Source organism: Triticum dicoccoides, chromosome 1B (genome assembly GCF_002162155.2).
Source record: "Triticum dicoccoides isolate Atlit2015 ecotype Zavitan chromosome 1B, WEW_v2.0, whole genome shotgun sequence".
Taxonomy (NCBI): Eukaryota; Viridiplantae; Streptophyta; class Magnoliopsida; order Poales; family Poaceae; genus Triticum; species Triticum dicoccoides.
In genome coordinates this window covers 662,239,692-662,260,318 of record NC_041381.1, presented here as the reverse complement: position 1 = coordinate 662,260,318, position 20,627 = coordinate 662,239,692, and the positions used below count along the sequence as shown (strand labels likewise).

Genomic DNA, 20,627 nt, shown 5'->3' with positions numbered 1-20,627 from the left:
AACATGCTTAGTACAGGCGAAGGCTAGCAAATAGATTGAGGAGCGACCAACCAAAGAGCGAAGAACGGTCATAAACATGCATAAAGAATAATTAACATTCAATACGAGCATGAGTGGGATATAGAACACCATCAACATAAATATCGTGGACGCTTTATTGGTTTTGGATCAACTACAAGCGTGAACACGTGCCAAGTCAAGCTACTCGAATCATTAGAGGGAGATACCATACTATCGTACTACATCACAACCATTTTAATGCATGTTTTCACTCAAGAGAAAATCATTACCCACTCCTATCTAATTAAGCATGACATGAGCAACTATAATCTCTAATTGTCACCATAAATTTGTTTACTCATAATAAACTGAATCAAGAACGATGTGCTAAACTTATTTACAAAAACAAATACAAGAAGAGTTCATACCAGCTTTTCCTTCACCTCAATCACTTCATCAAATTTCGTCATTATTGCCTTTCACTTGCATGACCGAATGATGTGAAAATCATAGTAGTGCAAGTGTGACGTGGACTAAGCTGAAATTTGTGAACAATTATTCAAAGGAGAAGACAAAGTAACAGGGGCTCATCTTTAGATTAACAATAAAGCATATGAGAGCCTCTCCACATTTTCATTGTGGTCTTCTCCTTATGATGAATCAAAGAAAAGAATCAGTCTCTCCCAAGAGTTTTTGTATATCAACCATCAGACAGAATTGAAGGACAACCCCTACATAGAGCTTGGAGGAATCTCCATCCAGAAGAGGAAGAACAGTGCCTTCCCTGAGGCCAAGCTGGCGAGTCATCTCAAGGGCTGGTCCAAGACTTGGTTCTATTGTAAGAACACTGCCCCTCAAGGGCAGAACCCTCTACCGGGTTACAGAATTGAGCGGCTTGATGCTGAAGTGGCTTGTCCGGGTTGGCTATGAGACGAGGAGCAGAAACAGATAGCTCCTCTTTACCCTAAGTTGAGAGCCTTGACGGCTAACGGCCTCATGGGATCGATCTAACCTGGTGCTGGATAAGCTGGCGGATCTAGCCCCCTGGCCCGAGGGGCGCCTTGATATGGAGCTACACAGACGAGCTGGAGGATGCACAATGCTTCAACCGAGTTGATCTTCCTGAAGAGGAGATCGCCAAAGCCACAAAGAAGCTGTTGGGCGACCCTAAGGAAAAATGTGGTCTAAACGGGTTGGCTCCATTCTGTCTGACCAATCATGTGCCCCCAGTAAGTGTACTTTTCTTTTGCTAAATTGTTTTACTCATGAATTGTTCTCTCTATGTACTGATGCACCGGCTTATTATCTTCACAGGCGAGCTCCAATTTGTGGAGAAGGAGGGTTCATAACCCTGCTCCTCCTCCACCTGAGCCGGCAAACGAGCCGGTTGATGACGACGCATCCGCTGAAGATGAGTTTGAGGTAGAACTTGACTCACTTGGCTACCTTTTCATTGCACTTGCCGATGCCTCCTCTTCTCAGGATAAGACAGAAAATAGTCGAGCCGAAAATGTTGAGGTAAATTCTATCTCATCAAACTCGGAAACTAGTATCCCGAAGAGAACTAGACGAGCCGTCAAAAAGGTACCATTTTCTCATCTGGACGCTCACTTAGACCCGCAATTTATTTTGAAGAAAACCCAACAAGCCGGCACCTCGAAGTGCAAGACCCGGAATAGCTCTGGGGAGTTGTCTACTGGCTTGTCTAATGAGTCGGTTCCTCGCAAGCAATGAATTGAGGTGCCTCTTAGTCAAACTTTTTCTCGCACACGAGCCGGACTTATTAGACAACCACTTAATCCTTCTAACTCGAATTATTAGGAATCACCGCCCTCCTCTAGAGAGTCAAGTGCTACCCAACTTCCAGTTTATACAATTAAGTGCAAGTAGGTGTTCTTGAAGTTTTTAGTTTGTCATTGTAGTCAACCTTGGTTGAAGTTGTTTACTTTGGTGTCAGGGCCAAGGCTTTCGCCAAGAAGAAGGTTGGAGGGTCATCCACCGTACCTGCCAACTCTGGTGCCCAAGAGTCGCTGCTGGACAGCCCAGAAGATCAAACTGAGCATGCTGGTGGAGACAACATGGTCTATGTGTTGGAAATATGCCCTAGAGGCAATAATAAAATGGTTATTATTATATTTCCTTGTGCATGATAATTGTCTATTGTTCATGCTATAATTGTATTAACTGGAAACCATAATACATGTGTGAATACATAGACCACAACATGTCCCCAGTGAGCCTCTAGTTGACTAGCTCGTTGATCAATAGATGGCTATGCTTTCCTGACCATGGACATTGGATGTCATTGATAACGGGATCACATCATTAGGAGAATGATGTGATGGACAAGACCCAATCCTAAGCATAGCACAAGATCGTGTAGTTCGTTTGCTAAGAGCTTTTCTAATGTCAAGTATCATTTCCTTAGACCATGAGATCGTGCAACTCCCGAACACCGTGGGAATCTTTGGGTGTACCAAACATCACAGCGTAATTGGGTGGCTATAAAGGTGCACTACAGGTAGCTCCGAAAGTGTCTGTTGAGTTGGCACGAATCGAGACTGGGATTTGTCACTCCGTATGACGGAGAGGTATCTCTGGGCCCACTCGGTAATGCATCATCATAATGAGCTCAATGTGACTAAGGAGTTAGTCACGCGATCATGCATTATGAAACGAGTCAAGAGACTTGCCGGTAACGAGATTGAACGAGGTATTGGGATACCGACGATCGAATCTCCGGCAAGTAACATACCGGTGGACGAAGGGAATTGTATACGGGATTGATTGAATCCCCGACATCGTGGTTCATCCGATGAGATCATCGTGGAACATGTGGGAACCAGCATGGGTATCCAGATCCTGCTGTTGGTTATTGGCCGGAGAATATCTCGGTCATGTCTGCATGGTTCCCGAACCCGTAGGGTCTACACACTTAAGGTTCGGTGACGCTAGAGTTGTTATGGGAAATAGTATGTGGTTACCGAAGGTTGTTCGGAGTCCTGGATGAGATCCGGACGTGACGAGGAACTCCGGAATGGTGCGAAGGTGAAGATCGATATATTGGATGAAGGGTATGGAGTCCGGAATTGTTCCGGGGGTACCGGGTGACGACCAACGTGTCCGAAAGGGGTTTCGGAGGCCCCGACAAGCATTGGGGGGCCTTATGTGCCAAGGGGAGGGGCACATCAGCCCACTAAGGGGCTGAGCGCCCCTCCCACCCCATCTCACGTTACTTGGCGAGGTAGGGGCGCCTCCCCTAGGGTAGCCACCCCTCCCGGCTTGGGGGGCAAGTTTCCTAGGGGTGGGGGCGCCCAAACCCATCTAGCACCCCTCCCCTAGGGAAACCCTAGGGCGCCTCCTCCTCCGACCTTCCCCCTATATATAGTAAGGGAGAGAGAGGGTAGCCACACCCTTCCCCTGGCACAGCCCCTCCCTCCTCCAACACCTCCTCCTCCTCCGTAGTGCTTGGCGAAGCCCTGCAGGAGAACAACAAGCTCTACCACCACGCCGTCGTGCTGCCGGAGCTCTCCCTCAACTTCTACTCTCCCCTTGCTGGATCAAGAAGGAGGAGACGTCCTCGGGCTGTACGTGTGTTGAACGCGGAGGAGCCGTCAGTTTGGCGCTAGATCGGATCTTCTGCGATTTGAATCGCCGCGAGTATGACTCCATCAACCGTGTTCTTGTAAGGAATGAAGATGCACTCCCTCTATCTCTCTATCTCTCTCTCTCGTTGCTAGCATCTCCTAGATTGTTCTTGGTGACACGTAGGAAAATTTTGAATTATTACTACGTTCCCCAACAGTGGCATCATGAGCTAGGTCTATGCGTAGATTCTATGCACCAGTAGAACACAAGTAGTTGTGGGCAATGATTTATTCAAATTGATTACCGTTACTAGTCTTATCTTGATTCAGCGGCATTGTGGGATGAAGCGGCCCGGACCGACCTTACACGTACGCTTACGTGAGACAGGTTCCACCGACTGACATGCACTTGATGCATAAGGTGGCTAGCGGGTGTCTGTCTCTCCCACTTTAGTCGAATCGGATTCGATGAAAAGGGTCCTTATGAAGGGTAAATAGCAATTGGCATATCACCGTCGTGGCTTTTGCGTAGGTAAGAAACGTTCTTGCTAGAAACCCATAGCAGCCACGTAAAATATGCAACAACAATTAGAGGACGTCTAACTTGTTTTTGCAGGGTATGCTATATGATGTGATATGGCAAAAAGGATGTGATGAATGATATATGTGATGTATGAGATTGATCATGTTCTTGTAATAGGAATCACAACTTGCATGTCGATGAGTATGACAACCGGCAGGAGCCATAGGAGTTGTATTATTTATTCTATGACCAGCATGTCAATGAGAATGCCATGTAATTACTTTACTTTATTGCTAACCTTAGCCCTAGTAGTAGAAGTAATAGTTGGCGAGACAACTTCATGAAGACACGATGATGGAGATCATGATGATGGAGATCATGGTGTCATGCCGGTGACGATGCTGATCATGCCGCGCCTCGAAGATGAAGATCAAAGGTGCAAGATGATATTGGCCATATCATGTCACTTTATGATTTGCATGTGATGTTTGTCATGTTTACATCTTATTTGCTTAGAACGACGGTAGCATAAATAAGATGATCCCTCACTAAAATTTCAAGAAAGTGTTCCCCCTAATTGTGCACCATTGCGAAAGTTGGTTGTTTCGAAGCACCACGTGATGATCAAGTGTGATAGATTCTAATGTTCGCATACAACGAGTGTAAGCCAGATTTACACACGCGAAACACTTAGGTTGATTTGACGAGCCTAGCATGTACAGACATGGCCTCGGAACACAAGAGACCAAAAGGTCGAACATGAATCGTATGGTAGATACGATCAACATGGAGATGTTCACCGTCGATGACTAGTCCGTCTCACGTGATGATCAGACACGGCATGGTCGATTCGGATCATGTATCACTTAGATGACTAGAGGGATGTCTATCTGAGTGGGAGTTCATTAAATAATTTGATTAGATGAACCTAATTATCATGAACATAGTCAAAAAGTCTTTGCAAATTATGTCGTAGTTTATGCTTTAGTTCTACTATTTAAGATATGTTCCTAGAGAAAATTTAGTTGAAAGTTGACAGTAGCAATTATGCAGACTGGGTCCGTAAACTGAGGATTGTCCTCATTGCTACGCAGAAGGATTATGTCCTTAATGCACCGCTCGGTCTGCTGAACCTCAAGCGTCGTTTGTGGATGTTGCGAACATCTGACATACACGTTTTGATGACTACGTGATAGTTCAGTGCGTAATGCTAAATGGTTTAGAATTGAGGCGCCAAAGATGTTTTTGAAACGTCGCAGAACATATGAGATGTTCCAAGGACTGAAATTGGGATTTCAGGCTCGTGCCCACATCAAGAGGTATGAGACCTCTGACAAGTTTATTAGCCTACAAACTAAGGGAGAAAATATCAATCGTTGAGCATGTGCTCAGATTGTCTGAGTACTACTACAATCGCTTGAATCGAGTGGGAGTTAATCTTCCAGATGAGATAGTGATGGTACTCCAAAGTCACTGCCACCAAGCTACTAGAGCTTCGTGATGAACTATAACATATCAGGGATAGGTATGATGATCCTTGAGCTATTCACGATGTTTGACACCACGAAAGTAGAAATCAAGTAGGAGCATCAATTGTTGATGGTTAGTAAAACCACTAGTTTCAAGAAGGGTAAGGGAAAGAAGGGATACTTCATGAAACGGCAAATCAGTTGCTGCTCTAGTGAAGAAACCCAAGGTTGAACCCAAACCCGAGACTAAGTGCTTCTGTAATGAGGGGAACGGTCACTGAAGCAGAACTACACTAGATACTTGGTAGATGAGAAGGTTGGCAAGGTCGACAAAAGTATATTAGATATACATTATATTAATGTGTACTTTAGTAGTACTCCTAGTAGCACCAGGGTATTAGATACCGGTTCGGTTGCTAAGTGTTAGTAACTCGAAATAAAAAGCTATGAAATAAACAGAGACTAGCTAAAGGTGAGATGACGATATGTGTTGGAAGTGTTTCCAAGGTTGATGTGATCAAACATCGCACGTTCCCTCTACCATCGGGATTGGTGTTAAACCTAAATAATTGTTATTTGATGTTTGCCTTGAGCATAGACATGATTGGATTATGTTTATCGCAATTCGGTTATACATTTATGGAGAATAATGGTTACTCTGTTTATTTGAATAATACCTTCATTGGTCTTGCACCTAAAATGAATGGTTTATTGAATCTCGATCGTAGTGATACACATGTTCATGCCAAAAGATATAAGATAGTAATGATTGTACCACCTACTTGTGGCACTGCCATTTGAGTCATATTGGTTTAAAACGCATGAAGAAGCTCCATGTTGATGGATCTTTGGACTCATTCATTTTTTTTGAAAAGTTTGAGACATGCAAACCATGTCTATTGGTATATACGCATGAAGAAACTCCATGCAGATGGATCATTTGGACTCACTTGATTTTGAATCACATGAGACATGCAAATCATACCACATGGGCAAGATGACTAAAAGGCCTCGTTTTCAGTGAGATGGAACAAGAAAGCAACTTGTTGGGAGTAATACATTTTGATGTGTGCAGTCCAATGAGTGCTGAGGCACGCAGTGGATATTGTTGTTCTCTTACTTCACAGATGATTTGAGTAGATGCTAAGTATATTTACTTGATGAAACATAAGTCTGAATTATTGAAAGGTTCAAGTAATTTCAGAGTGAAGTTGAAGATCTTCGTGACAAGAGGATAAAATGTCTATATATGAGCATAGAGATGAATATCTGAGTTACGAGTTTGGTACACAATTAAGACATTGTGGAAATTATTTCACAACTAATACCGCCTGGAGCACCATAGTGTGATGGTGTGTCCGGACATCATAGCTGCACCCTATTGGGTATGGTGCATACCGTGATGTCTCCCTTATCGAATTACCACTATCGTTTATGGGTTAGGCATTAGAGACAACCGCATTCACTTTAAATAGGGCACCACATAATTCCTTTGAGATGACACCGTATGAACTATGGTTTAGAGAACCTAAGTTGTCGTTTCTTAAAAGTTTGGGGCTGCGTCGCTTATGTGGAAAAGTTTTAGCCTGATAAGCTCGAACCCAAAGCGGATAAATACATCTTCATAGGACACCCAAAACAGTTGGGTATACCTCCTATTTCAGATTCGGAAGCAAAAGTGATTTTTCTAGAAACGGGTCCTTTCTCGAGGAAAAGTTTCTCTCGAAAGAATTGAGTGGGAGGATGGTGGAGACTTGATGAGGTTATTGAACCATCACTTCAACCAATGTGTAGCAGGGCACAAGAAGTCGTTCCTGTAGCGCCTACACCAATTGAAGTGGAAGCTGATGATAGTGATCATGAAACTTTGGATCAAGTCATTAACAATCCTCGTAGGTCGACAAGGATGCATACTACTTTAGAGTGGTATGGTAATCCTGTCTTGGAGGTCATGTTCCTAGACAACAATGAACTTACGAGCTACTCCCTCTGTTCCTAAATGTAGTGCGCATAAAATTTCTTAGAAGTCAAACATTGCTTGGTTTGACCAAGTTTAGTGAGAAAAGTATCAACAAAAATAATACCAAATAAATTTAATATAAATATATGCTTAGTGGGCATCTAATGTTATTTACTTAATATTATAGATGTAGATATTTGTCCTCTATAAATGTAGTCAAAGTAGGAGGAGTTTGACTTTTAGAGTTTCCTATGCGCACTACATTTAGGAATAGAGGGAGTACGAAGAAGCGATGGTGGGCCCGGATTCCAACAAATGGCTCGGGGCCATAAAATCCGAGAAAGGATCCAAAACAAAGTGTAGACTTTGCAAGAACTACTTAATGGTCGTAAGGCTATCGATACAGATGGATTTTAAAATAAAGACGGACGATGATGGTAAGTGTGACCATTAAGAAAGCTCGACTTGTCGCTAAGATGTTTTCCGACAAGTTCAAGGAGTTGACTACGATGAGACTTTCTCACTCGTAGCGATGCTAAGAGTCTGTTGGAATTATATTAGCAGTTACTGCATTATTTATGAAATCTTGCAGATAGGATGTCAAAACATTGTTTCCTCAATGATTTTCTTGAGGAAAGGTTGTATATGATACAACCAGAAGGTTTTGTCAATCCTATAAGATGCTAACAAGTATGCAAAGCTCCAGCAATCCTTCTAAGGACTGGAGTAAGCATCTCGGAGTTGGAATATACGCTTTGATGAGATGATCAAAGATTTTGGGTTTATACAAAGTTTATGAGAAACTTGTATTTTCAAAGAAGTGAGCAGGTGCACTATAGAATTTCTGATGAGTATATGTTGTTGACATATTGTTGATCAGAAATGATGTAGAATTTCTGGAAAGCATATAGGGTTGTTTGAAAGGCGTTTTCCAATGGAAAAAAACCTGGATTAAGCTACTTGAACAATGAGCATCAAGATATATAAGGACAGATAAAAAATCGCTTGATAGTACTTTCAAATGAATACATACCGAGACAAGATTTTGAAGGAGTTCAAAATAGATCGGCAAAGAAGGAGTTCTTGGCTGTGTTATAAGGTGTGAGTATTGAGTAAGACTCAAGACCTGACTATGGCAGAAGAGAGAGAAAGGATGAAGGTCGTCCCCTATGCTTTAGACGTAGGCTCTACAGTGTGCTATGTTGTGTATCGCACTTGAAGTGTCACTACTAGAAAAACGGCTATAGCTAATATGGATATTAATGGCACAACATGTATGTGGTGCGCCACTGCTATATAGCAGTGGCGCACCAGATATAGGTGCACCATTAATGTTCATATTACTAATGGCGCACCTGGTGAAAAGTGCGCCATTACTAAGTTTGACCAAGGTTTGACCCAGTCATACACATAGTAATGACACACTTTGTATAGGTGTGCCATTACTAAGTTGACATAGTAGTGCGCCATTACTATGTGTATAACTAGGTCAAACCTTGGTCAAAGTTAGTAATGGCGCACTTTGCATAGGTGCGTCATTACTATGTCAAACTTAGTAATGGCGCACCTATACAAAGTGCGTCATTATTAACTTTGACCAAGGTTTGACCAAGTCATACACATAGTAATGGCGCACTTTGTGAAGGTGCGCCATTACTAACTTTGACCTGTTCAAATGCACCCCCCCGTGGACCGCCTTTTTAGTTTAAAAATAAATAAAAGAAAATATGTTTCCCATGTGATATGTGGTCTAGTTGTTGGGAAAATTTACAAATATGAATTTCGACTTTATTTGCAAAATCTCTCTGGAATTTAGTAAAATGGGCATAACTTTTGCATACGAACTCGGATTAAAAAGTTTTTATATGAAAAATCATCTACTCAAAAAGTTACAACTAAATTCAACTAGGGAAACCCCGTTGAAGAATTTTAGAATCCCCCAAAACCCAACAAAATAAAAGATATGGGGCTTTTAAGATCTAGACGAGGGAAAATGGAAAAAAAATTTAAACTTAGTAATGGCGCACCATTTGCTAGGTGCGCCACTAGTAATAGAAAAAAATTGGTTTTGAATTTTTTTTTTGGAAAAAATGTTCAAAATATGATACGTAATATGACGGGGAAGTTTGAAATATTTTTTCAAAATTTTATCACACTCATGAACATGAACAAAGTCCTAGACATCAACAAGGTTTAATAGGATTCATATGATAGATATATCAACAAGTGCCTGTTAAGTGAGCTGGTGCTGGGGTTGGATAGAACTGCGAAGTTAAGCGTGCTCAGACTAGAGTAGTGTGAGGATGGGTGACCCTCCGGGAAGTTTGACCATGGAGTGCGATTTGACTTGAGATTAAGCATATTGACCCGAGATTAAGCCATAGTGACCCGAGATTAAAAAAATGAAAAAAAAATTGAAAAAAGATTGTTAGTAATGGCGCACTTCTATGTGGTGCGCCATTACTAAGTCAGATAGTAATGGCGCACTTCTAGGCATAGTAATGGCGCACTATGTGGTGCGCCACTATTATCTAGGATACTAATGACGCACCAGAGCTGCGCCATTACTATTTGTTTTTGTTACTAGGGGTGTGTTAATAGTGGCGCACCTATAGTGTGTCATTAATAGCAAAAACTGGTGCACCATTAACAACTTTTTTTAGTAGTGTGTGCCTTGCCATGAGTCAGTCAAGGGGTACAAGAGTGATCCAAGAATGGATCACAGGACAACGGTCAAAGATATCCTTAGTAAATAGTGGACTAAGGAATTTTCTCGATTATGGAGGTGGTAAAAGAGTTCGTCGTAAAGGGTTACGTCGATGCAAACTTTGACACTAATCTGGATGACTCTGGGTAGTAAACCGGATTCATATAGTACAACAGTTATTTGGAATAGCTCCAAATAGCGCGTGGTAGCTGCATCTACAAGATGACATAGAGATTTATAAAGCACACACGGATCTGAAAGGTTCAGACCCGCTGACTCATAACCTCTCTCACCAGCGAGATATGATCAAACCCCATGGGTGTTGGATTCATTACAATCACATAGTGATGTGAACTAGATTATTGACTCGAGTGCAAGTGGGAGACTGTTGGAAATATGCCCTAGAGGCAATAATAAGATGGTTATTATTATATTTCCTTGTTCATGATAATTTTCTATTGTTCATGCTATAATTGTATTAACTGGAAACCGTGATACATGTGTGAATACATAGACCACAACATGTCCCTAGTGAGCCTCTAGTTGACTAGCTCATTGATCAATAGATGGTTAAGGTTTCCTGACCATGGACATTGGATGTCATTATAACGGGATCACATCATTACGAGAATGATGTGATGGACAAGATCCAATCCTAAGCATAGGACAAGATCGTGTAGTTTGTTTGCTAAGAGCTTTTCTAATGTCAAGTATCATTTCCTTAGACCATGAGATTGTGCAACTCCTGCAACTCCCGGACACCATAGGAATGCTTTGGGTGTACCAAACATCACAATGTAACTGGGTGGCTATAAAGGTGCACTACAGGTAGCTCCGAAAGTGTCTGTTGAGTTGGCACGATCGAGACTGGGATTTTTCACTCCGTATGACAAAGAGGTATCTCTTGGCCCACTCGGTAATGCATCATCATAATGAGCTCAATGTGACTAAGGAGTTAGTCACGGGATCATGCGTTACGAAACGAGTAAAGAGACTTGCCGGTAACAAGATTGAACGAGGTATTGGATACCGACGATCGAATCTCGGGCAAGTAACATACCGGTGGACAAAGGGAATTGTATACGGGATTGATTGAATCCCCGACATCGTGGTTCATCCTATGAGATCATCATGGAACATGTGGGAGCCAACATTGGTATCCAGATCCCGCTGTTGGTTATTGGCGGAGAACATCTCGGTCGTGTCTGCATGGTTTCCAAACCCATAGGGTTTACACAATTAAGGTTTGGTGACGCTAGAGTTGTTATGGGAAATAGTATGTGGTTACTGAAGGTTGTTCGGAATCCCGGATGAGATCCCGGACATGACGAGGAACTCCGGAATGGTCTGAAGGTGAAGATCGATATATTGGACGAAGGGTATTGGAGTCCGGAATTGTTCCGGGGGTACCGGGTGACGACCAGCGTGTCCGAAAGGGGTTTCGGAGGCCCCGACAAGCGTTGGGGGGCCTTATGGGCCAAGGGGAGGGGGCACATCAGCCCACTAAGGGGCTGAGCGCCCCTCCCACCCTATCTCACATAACTTGGAGAGGTGGGGGCGCCTCCCCTAGGGCAGCCACCCTCCCGGCTTGGGGGGTAAGTTTCCTAGGGGTGGGGGCGCCCAAACCCATCTAGGGTTTCCCCTGTGGCCGCCACCCCTCCCCTAGGGAAACCCTAGGGCACCTCCTCCTCGCCCCTTCCCCCTATATATAGTAAGGGAGAGAGAGGGCAGCCACACCCTTGCCCTGGCGCAGCCCCTCCCTCCTCCAACACCTCCCCTCCTCCGTAGTCCTTGGCGAAGCCCTGTAGGAAAACCACAAGATCCACCACCAAGCCGTCGTGCTGCCGGAGCTCTCCCTCAACTTCTCCTCTCCCCTTGCTGGATCAAGAAGGAGGAGACATCCTCGGGCTGTACGTGTGTTGAACGCGGAGGCGCCGTCAGTTAGGCGCTAGATCAGATCTTCCACGATTTGAATCGCCGCGAGTACGACTCCATCAACCGCGTTCTTGTAACGCTTCGGCTTAGCGATCTTCAAGGCTATGAAGATGCACTCTATCTCTCTCTCTCTCTCTCTCGTTGCTAGCATCTCCTAGATTGATCTTGGTGACACGTAGGAAAATTTTGAATTATTACTATGTTCCCCAACACTATGGAACTGAAACCATTCATGAGCTAGCAGTCGAGCCGCCAGCGGTAGAAGATTCGGCTAATGCAGGTGAGCATGCCGATCCAGATGGGCGGCTCATGATCTTCAGCCACTGAGTTCCGCTCGTGCCTCTAGTCCCAGACAAGAGGTGTAAGATGTCAATCTAATGGTGGTTGACACTGAAGTGATTATCACTGGGGAAGAACAAAGTACTTGTAAGTGCATCTAGTGCCACCCCTAGTTGGTTTTGGAGTATTGACGACAAAGTTGGTTGAGGGACTAATGCGTTTGTGAGAATTGCAGGATAACGCAGGTAGTGTCCCTCATTGATTCGGTTTACCTACCGGAGATGACCCCTAAAAATGTATGAAGACATTGACGACAATGGTGGCATGTGAAGATATTCACATTGAAGACTATGACATGAGAAGACAGTGAGTGAAGACTATGGAGCGCGAAGACTGTGTTGTTTCGTTGTTTCCTTTTCTTCTTTGTTCAGTCATAGGAACCACCGTGCTATTAAGTGGGGTCCAAGTGAACGAAGTCAGAATGACTGAAGTGATGCTCAACCCAAATCCTATGTCTTTGAGCGAAGACAATGAGAGCAAATCTTATCCAGAGCTGGATGAGTCAGCTTTGGTTGTAGCCCAAGTAAAGTTGCTGTGTGTGTTTGAAATCTGACCGTTGGAACACGTGTCAGTTCCTTAGTGACCCAGGGTCATTTCGGACATATCAGGTCGGGTTGCCTTGTGTCTATAAATAGCCCACCCCTACACCATAAATTGGTGGCTTCTCAGAGTTAGTTTACGACTTTTGTCATTTGAGAGCAACCCACCTCGAAGCCTTTGAGAGAGAGAAATCCTTGCAAGGACAAAGCCCAAACACCCAGAGTCAAAGAGTGTTAGGCATCACTGAAGTCTTTCTGTCTGTGTGACCTGAAGACTTATTACACTTGAGGACTGTGTATCCTCCAGCCGGTTAGGCATCGTGTTCTGAGCATCCAAGAGTCATTGTGGATCGCCGGTGAATGAAGTCTGTGAAGGTTCTGGAGTCTACCTTGAAGACTTACCAGAGTGATTGGGCGAGGACTGTGTGTCCTTAGCTCAAGGGGAATAAGGGGAAGACGCGGTCTTCTGAGTTGAATCTCAGCCTCCCTAACCAGATGTACAGTTGTCACAGCAACTGGAACTGGTCCAACAAATCCCGTGTCTTCAACAAGTGACTGGTTCTATCCTCTAACTCCCCTTACCTTAAGTTTGTCTTCGTGAAGTCATTGCCTGTTTGTCATACCTGTTTGACTTCATTGCTTGACTGCTATCGTTGATTGGCTTCATACTATCTTCCATCCTGATCCTTACTACCAAGCTGCTATTATCTTTGTACTTTCACATTATTGCATACTTGACTATGGCTTGCTTGTTGTAGTTTATCTTCCGCTGCATATCAATTAGGTCATTTCTATTGTTTATCTTCGAAACTTCCACGTTTTGAAGACTTTGATAAAAATCGCCTATTCACCCCCCCTCTAGTCGATAACTAGCACTTTCAATTCGTATCAGAGCAAGGTACTCCCTTGTTCTGTGTGATTTGGTTTAACCACCTGGAGTTTAGCTATGTCGACTGCAGGGATAATCAAAGTCTCCGCTACTTGTTCCGTGTTCGATGGAACTGAATATCCCTACTGGAAGAATAAGATGCGCATGCATCTTGAAGCCATTGATGTCGACCTCTGGTATGTCTTCAAGAACGGCGTTCCCAAAACTGGTGAAGGTGTCACCCCTACTAATGTCAAGAAGTTCATTCAATTGGACTCCACTGCAAAGAACATCATCTGTGGTCATCTGACCAAAGGACAATATGGCCGTGTGAGTGCTCTGGAAACGTCAAAACTAGTCTGGGACTGGCTATCCAAGGTCAACGAAGGCGTCTCTACACAGAGAGACCAAAGGACCAGTGTTCTTCGCAACCGCTTCAAGAGAAACGACAATGAAAATGTCCAACTCACGTTTGATCGCCTCACCGACATCACAAATGAGCTTCAGGCTCTTGGCGCCACTGAGATTACCAAGCATGAAATCGTCAAAACACTACTGAGATCACTTGACAGCTCCTTTGACACCCTTGCCCTCATGATACAAGAACGCCCTGACTTCAAGACACTTGATCCGTCTGATATACTTGAGAGGCTCAATACACATGAGTTCCAGCTTTCTGAGAAAAGAGATATCTATGGTCCCAATTATGACCGAACTCGCGCTTTGAAGGCAAAAGTTGTTTCCTCATCTAAAGAAGAATCTGACTGCGGTTCTGATGATCCTGAAGACATTGGAAAGGAACTTGCCATGCTTGTGAAGAAGTTCCAGAAGTTCACCAAGAAGAAGGGCTCAAAAAGTCTTCACGATCTAGCTCAAGAAATGATGAAGCTTCCACTCATGACAACAAGAAGAGAACATGTCACAAGTGCAAGAAACCTGGACACTATATCTCTGAGTGTCCACAGTGGGACAATGAGAAGAAGAAGAAGAAGAGAAAGGAATATGATTCTGATGACAAGAAGAAGAAGAAATCTTCAAAGTCTTTTTCTAAGTCCTCATCAAGGTCTTCATCACATAAGAAGAACTCATCTGGCAAGGCTCGTGCTTTTGTTTGCAAGGAAATGGATTCAGAGGACGAGTCTGCTTCTGAGGAGGCGGAGGTGGAGTTTGAAGAAGAGTCCGACCCTGGCGTTGCAAGTCTGGCTCTAGCCACAACCTATGTTGCCAAGTCCATCTTCAACACTGAATACAATGACTTCAACACCAACGCTGAAGCTGATGACATGGACGATCCTGCTCCCACCTACTACTTCATGGCACGTGGTGCCAAGGTAAAATCATGTGATGCTTACTTTCAAACATCAAGTGAAGATGACTCTGATTATGAATCCAAACCCAGCTACAAAACACTTGCTAAAATTGCTACTGAACAACAAAAGGCTATGGAACATACTCAAAAACTGTTAGACAAAAGCGATGACCTATTGGACGCGGAAATGACACGTTCACAGTCCTTAGTTGAAGACATAAAAAATCTTCATGCTAAGTACCAAGAACTTGAAAGTCTTCATGAGACGCTCTCAACCACTTATGAAAAGCTCTCCTATGATTATCTTCAAAGGAAGCAAGAGCTTGAGAAATTGAAAGCGGCTCATGAAGATCTTCAAAAGGAGAATGAGTCACTTCGCGCTCAACAGATCAGTTCCGCTCAGGATGGATTTGAACCACCATGTCTAAAATGCATTGAGCGTGATAACGCTACCTCTGTTGCTGAATGTTCCACTGCTGCTACTGTTGCATTGTCTTCAACTACTGATGTGGAAACTAACCCCTCTACGGAGGATACCACTGCTATTGCTGATGAAAATGCTAGGTTGAAGACATTGCTTGAAACAAGGATGTATAAAAGTCTGAAATGACATCAGACACTTTGCGATGTCCTCAAAAAGCAGATTATGAACCGGAACCCTAGGAAAGAGGGTGCCGGGTTCGAGAGGAAAATGAATGCTGATGGTTCCTACTGGAAGCCTGAGCAGTATCCCAAAACCACATGGGTTGTTGCAAAGGAACCTTTAGTGGATCCATCCACCTTATCTGGCTTTACCTGTGCTAATCCTATTATCATTGATGAATCCTTTGATGCAAACTATAAAGTGTTCAAAAATTAGAATGGTGAAGTGTTTGCCAGGTATATTGGTACTAACTGCAGGAATGGACCACCTATGAAGAAGACCTGGGTTCCCAAAAGCTGTCTTGAGAATCTTCCAGTGAATGTCATCATGACACCACCAGGGAAGAAGACAAACCCCAGACCTAAGGCATCATATGGTCCAAAGGCTTCATACAGGACTCACCTGAGTCACCCTAACGCCAATGTTTTGTAGGGAAATCATACTCAGACTTATGAATATGAGCGTGTGTCCTCAAACTGCTATGTTCATAGAACTAAGAATTTTTCTGCTTATTCATATGAGTATCATTCATCTCCTGCAAGGCTATTTTCTAGGGCTTCAAAGCCAAAGTTCTCAGATGCTGCACTTAGACTAATTGCTTCTAAGCCACCCTTGAAGATGTGGGTGGTGAAGAAGAATTAACTCTCTTTTGCAGAATATGGTCTCCAGCCAGCAATCAAAGGCGTCCGATACTATTGCTGGGGACCTAAAACACATTAAGGGACGCATGATAAAATGACTTACTATGTATTTCACATATGAATCGCTTACCTGTCATACTGTGTGTTCTAACCTTGATCTAAGCTGTGATAATCCTTGTGTGCGTCAAATGCTTATGCTTAACAACATACCTTGTGAAGCCTATCCTCCTAACTGCACTGTAGGGTATGACACCTCGTGCTTCAGAATGGATTATGGATAGCGGATGCACTAATCATATGACTGGTGATCGAAGTCTTCTCATGGACTCAACCTTACGTCCATCCGACAAGAGTCACATCACATTTGCTGACACTGGTAAAAGCAAGGTATTGGGTCTAGGTAGAGTTGCAATCTCAAAGGATCAACACATGGATAAAGTGATGCTTGTTGAATCCCTTGGGTTCAACTTAATGTCTGTCTCAATGCTTTGTGACTTGAACATGATTGTGCTATTCGTAAAATATCGTTGCCTTGTACTAATGGAATCTGACAAGTCTCTAGTCTTTGAAGGGTATCGGAAAGATGATCTATACATGGTAGATTTCTCAGCAGGTCCACAGCTTGCCGTATGTCTTCTTGGCAAAGCTTCAGAATGCTGGCTCTGGCATCGGAGGCTAGGGCATGCTGGCATGAGGAACTTACACACACTCGTCAAGAAGAAGGATGTCATAGGCATCGAGGGTGTCAAGTTCAAGAAAGATCATTTGTGTGGTGCCTGTGAAGCTGGAAAGATGACTAGGGCAAAGCACCCCTCGAAGACAATCATGATGACATCTCAACCCTTCGAGCTGTTACACATGGACTTATTTGGCCCTACTCACTACTCTACCCTCACAACAACAACTTGTCTCTATGGCTTCGTCATTATTGATGACTACTCAAGATATACATGGGTGCACATAATTCTCTACAAGACTGAAGTACAAGATGTCTTCAGACGCTTCGCCAATCGAGCCATGAACAATTATGGCGTCAAGATCAAGCATATCAGAAGTGATAACGGCACTGAATTCAAGAACACCGGGCTTGATCTTTATCTGGATACAATGGGAATCACTCATGAGTTTGCTGCTCCATACACACCGCAACAAAATGGCATTGTAGAGCGCAAGAATAGAACCCTCATTGAGATGGCTCGAACAATGCTCGACGAGTACAAGACACCAAGAAAGTTCTGGCCTGAAGCTATTGATACAGCATGTCACATCATCAACTGTGTTTACATCCACAAGCTTCTGAGCAAAACATCCTATGAGCTCCTTGCTGGCAAGAAGCCAAATGTCAGCTACTTCAGAGTCTTTGGTGCTAGGTGCTGGATCAAGGATCCTCATCACAAGTCAAAATTTGCACCTAAAGCTCACGAAGGGTTCATGCTCGGTTATGGAAAGGACTCGCACTCTTACAGAGTCTTCAACCTCTATCACTACAAAATCGTTGAAACTGTGGACGTGCGCTTTGATGAAACCAATGGTTCACAAAGAGAGCTCCTGCCAAGTACACTTGATGAAGCTCCGTCCAGCGAATCAATCAAGCTGATGGGAACATGTGAAATCATGCCCTCTGAAGCACAGCCTAAAGAGGAACTTATCATTTCTGCACCAAACCAACCTGAAGACAATGCTCAGACCGAAGACAATCGTCCCAATGATGACAATAATCAGCAAGAGCAAGGTCTTCGTCCAGTTCATCCTCGTGTTGCTAATGAAGTACAAATTGAGAAGATAATTGATAGCATCAATGCGCCTGGTCCACTTACTCGCTCAAGAGCAACACAGTTAGCAAATTTCTGTGGGCATTTTTCATTTGTGTCAATATCAGAACCCAAGAAAGTTGCTGAAGCCTTTATGGAACCTGAATGGATTCAAGCCATGCAAGAAGAACTTCAACAGTTCAAGCTGAATAATGTTTGGGAACTTGTCAAGCGCCCTGACCCTCACAAGCATAACATTATTGGCACAAAATGGATATATTGAAACAAGCAAGAGGAGCATGGTCAAGTCGTCAGAAACAAAGCACGTCTTGTGGCTCAAGGATATACTCAAGTTGAAGGAATTGACTTCGATGAAACATTTGCTCCTGTGGCTAGGCTTGAAGCTATTCGCATACTGCTAGCCTATGCAAACCACCATAACATCTTACTATATCAAATGGATGTGAAGAGTGCATTCCTCAACGGCAAAATTGAAGAAGTGTACGTTGCTCAACCACCTGGCTTTGAAGATCCAAAACATCCTAATATGGTGTACAAGTTAAACAAAGCACTGTATGGCCTCAAACAAGCTCCTCGCGCCTGGTATGATACGATCAAAGACTTCCTGAAGAGCAAAGGCTTCAAACCTGGATCCCTCGATCCCACACTCTTCACGAAGACATATGATGGTGAACTGTTTGTGTGACAAATATATGTGGATGACATTATCTTTGGCTGCACCAACCAGAAGTATAGTGATGAGTTTGGATACATGATGCAAGAGCAATATCAGATGTCCATGATGGATGAGCTAAAGTTCTTCCTTGGTCTTCAAATTCGTCAGCAAAGGAATGGCATCTTCATATCTCAAGAAAAATATCTCAAAGACTGTCTGAAGAAGTTTGGAATGTAAGATTGCAAAGGTTACACGACGCCAATGCCAGCCAAACACCATCTTGGTCCCGACGACAATGGTAAAGAGTTCGATCAAAAGGTATACCACTCCATGATTGGTTCCTTACTTTACCTATGTGAATCTAGGCCAAATATTATGCTTAGTGTTTGCATGTGTGCTCTATTCCAAGCGGCACCAAAGGAATTGCATCACTTAGCTATGAAGCGAATTCTTAGATATTTGGCTTACACCCCAACACTCGGATTATGGTATCCAAAGGGCTCAAGATTTGATCTGATTGGATTCTCGGATGCTGATTATGCTGGAGACAAGGTTGATCGCAAGTCTACATCAGGCACATGTCACTTTCTGGGACAATCACTTGTCTGTTGGTCTTCAAAGAAGCAAAACTGTGTATCACTCTCAACTGCTGAATTTGAATACATTGCCGCTGGATCTTGCTGCGCTCAGCTTCTGTGGATGAAGCAAACTCTCAAGGACTATGGCATCAATCTGAAACAAGTACCTCTCTTCTGCGACAACGAAAGCGCTATCAAGATTGCCAACAATCCAGTCTAGCACTCGAAGACAAAGCAAATTGAAATTCGTCATCACTTTCTCAGAGATCATGTCATGAAGAAAGATATTGACATCATTCACGTCAACACTGAAGAGCAACTGGCAGATATCTTCACAAAGCCCTTGGATGAGAAAAGGTTTTGCAAGTTACGGTGTGAGCTAAATATCTTGGAATCCTCAAATGTCCTGTGATCAGGCACACATCCTAACACTTATGCATGTTGATGACTTAGATGTGCAACACACGAAGTAAAGTATATCTTCAATCAATGAAGACTTACATTCTCAGTGTGAATACATTAACATGGAATTTGACTTCGGAGCGCCACGATAATTGTGCGCCGTGTCTGGGTCTAATACTTCTTATACAGTGGATAACACCACCACCAAATTTCTTGGTTTGAAGTGTTTCACTCTTGGCGTTATTGTTGCAATATCTTCGCATTTGGTTTGTCTTCAACTTTCAACTTATCTTCATGATTTACTTCACTATGTCGAGTTGATTGCTTTCTCATATATATATATATATACTAGTATCCTGTCCTCTACAGCATTCACTTATAGCTATGTCTTCCTTGTTGAATCTTTTGAACTAAGTGAATGTGATCGGACCCTAATCTCTCTATGCTTACTATCTCAAAATCTATCTGTCCAAATCATATGCATTCTATTGAAACTGTCGAATGTCTTCTCTGCATCCTTGTCAGCAGAAGACACAGAGACAAACATCAAGTCTTTTTAAATGATTCATCATTATTGTTGAAATCCGGAGAAGCCGGAACAACCATCCGACAAACTTGGCGGGCGTGGGAACGTGGGACAACTCTGAGTATGTTGCATGCTTGCCACGTGTCCCTCAGATGTGAGCAGGTAGGGGCACCT

General features: G+C 43.3%; 1 pseudogene; it reads left to right on the top strand.

Annotated features, from left to right (window-relative positions):
- The window catches only part of LOC119350839, a 62,492-nt pseudogene that overhangs the window by 15,838 nt on the left and 26,027 nt on the right, over positions 1-20,627 (top strand).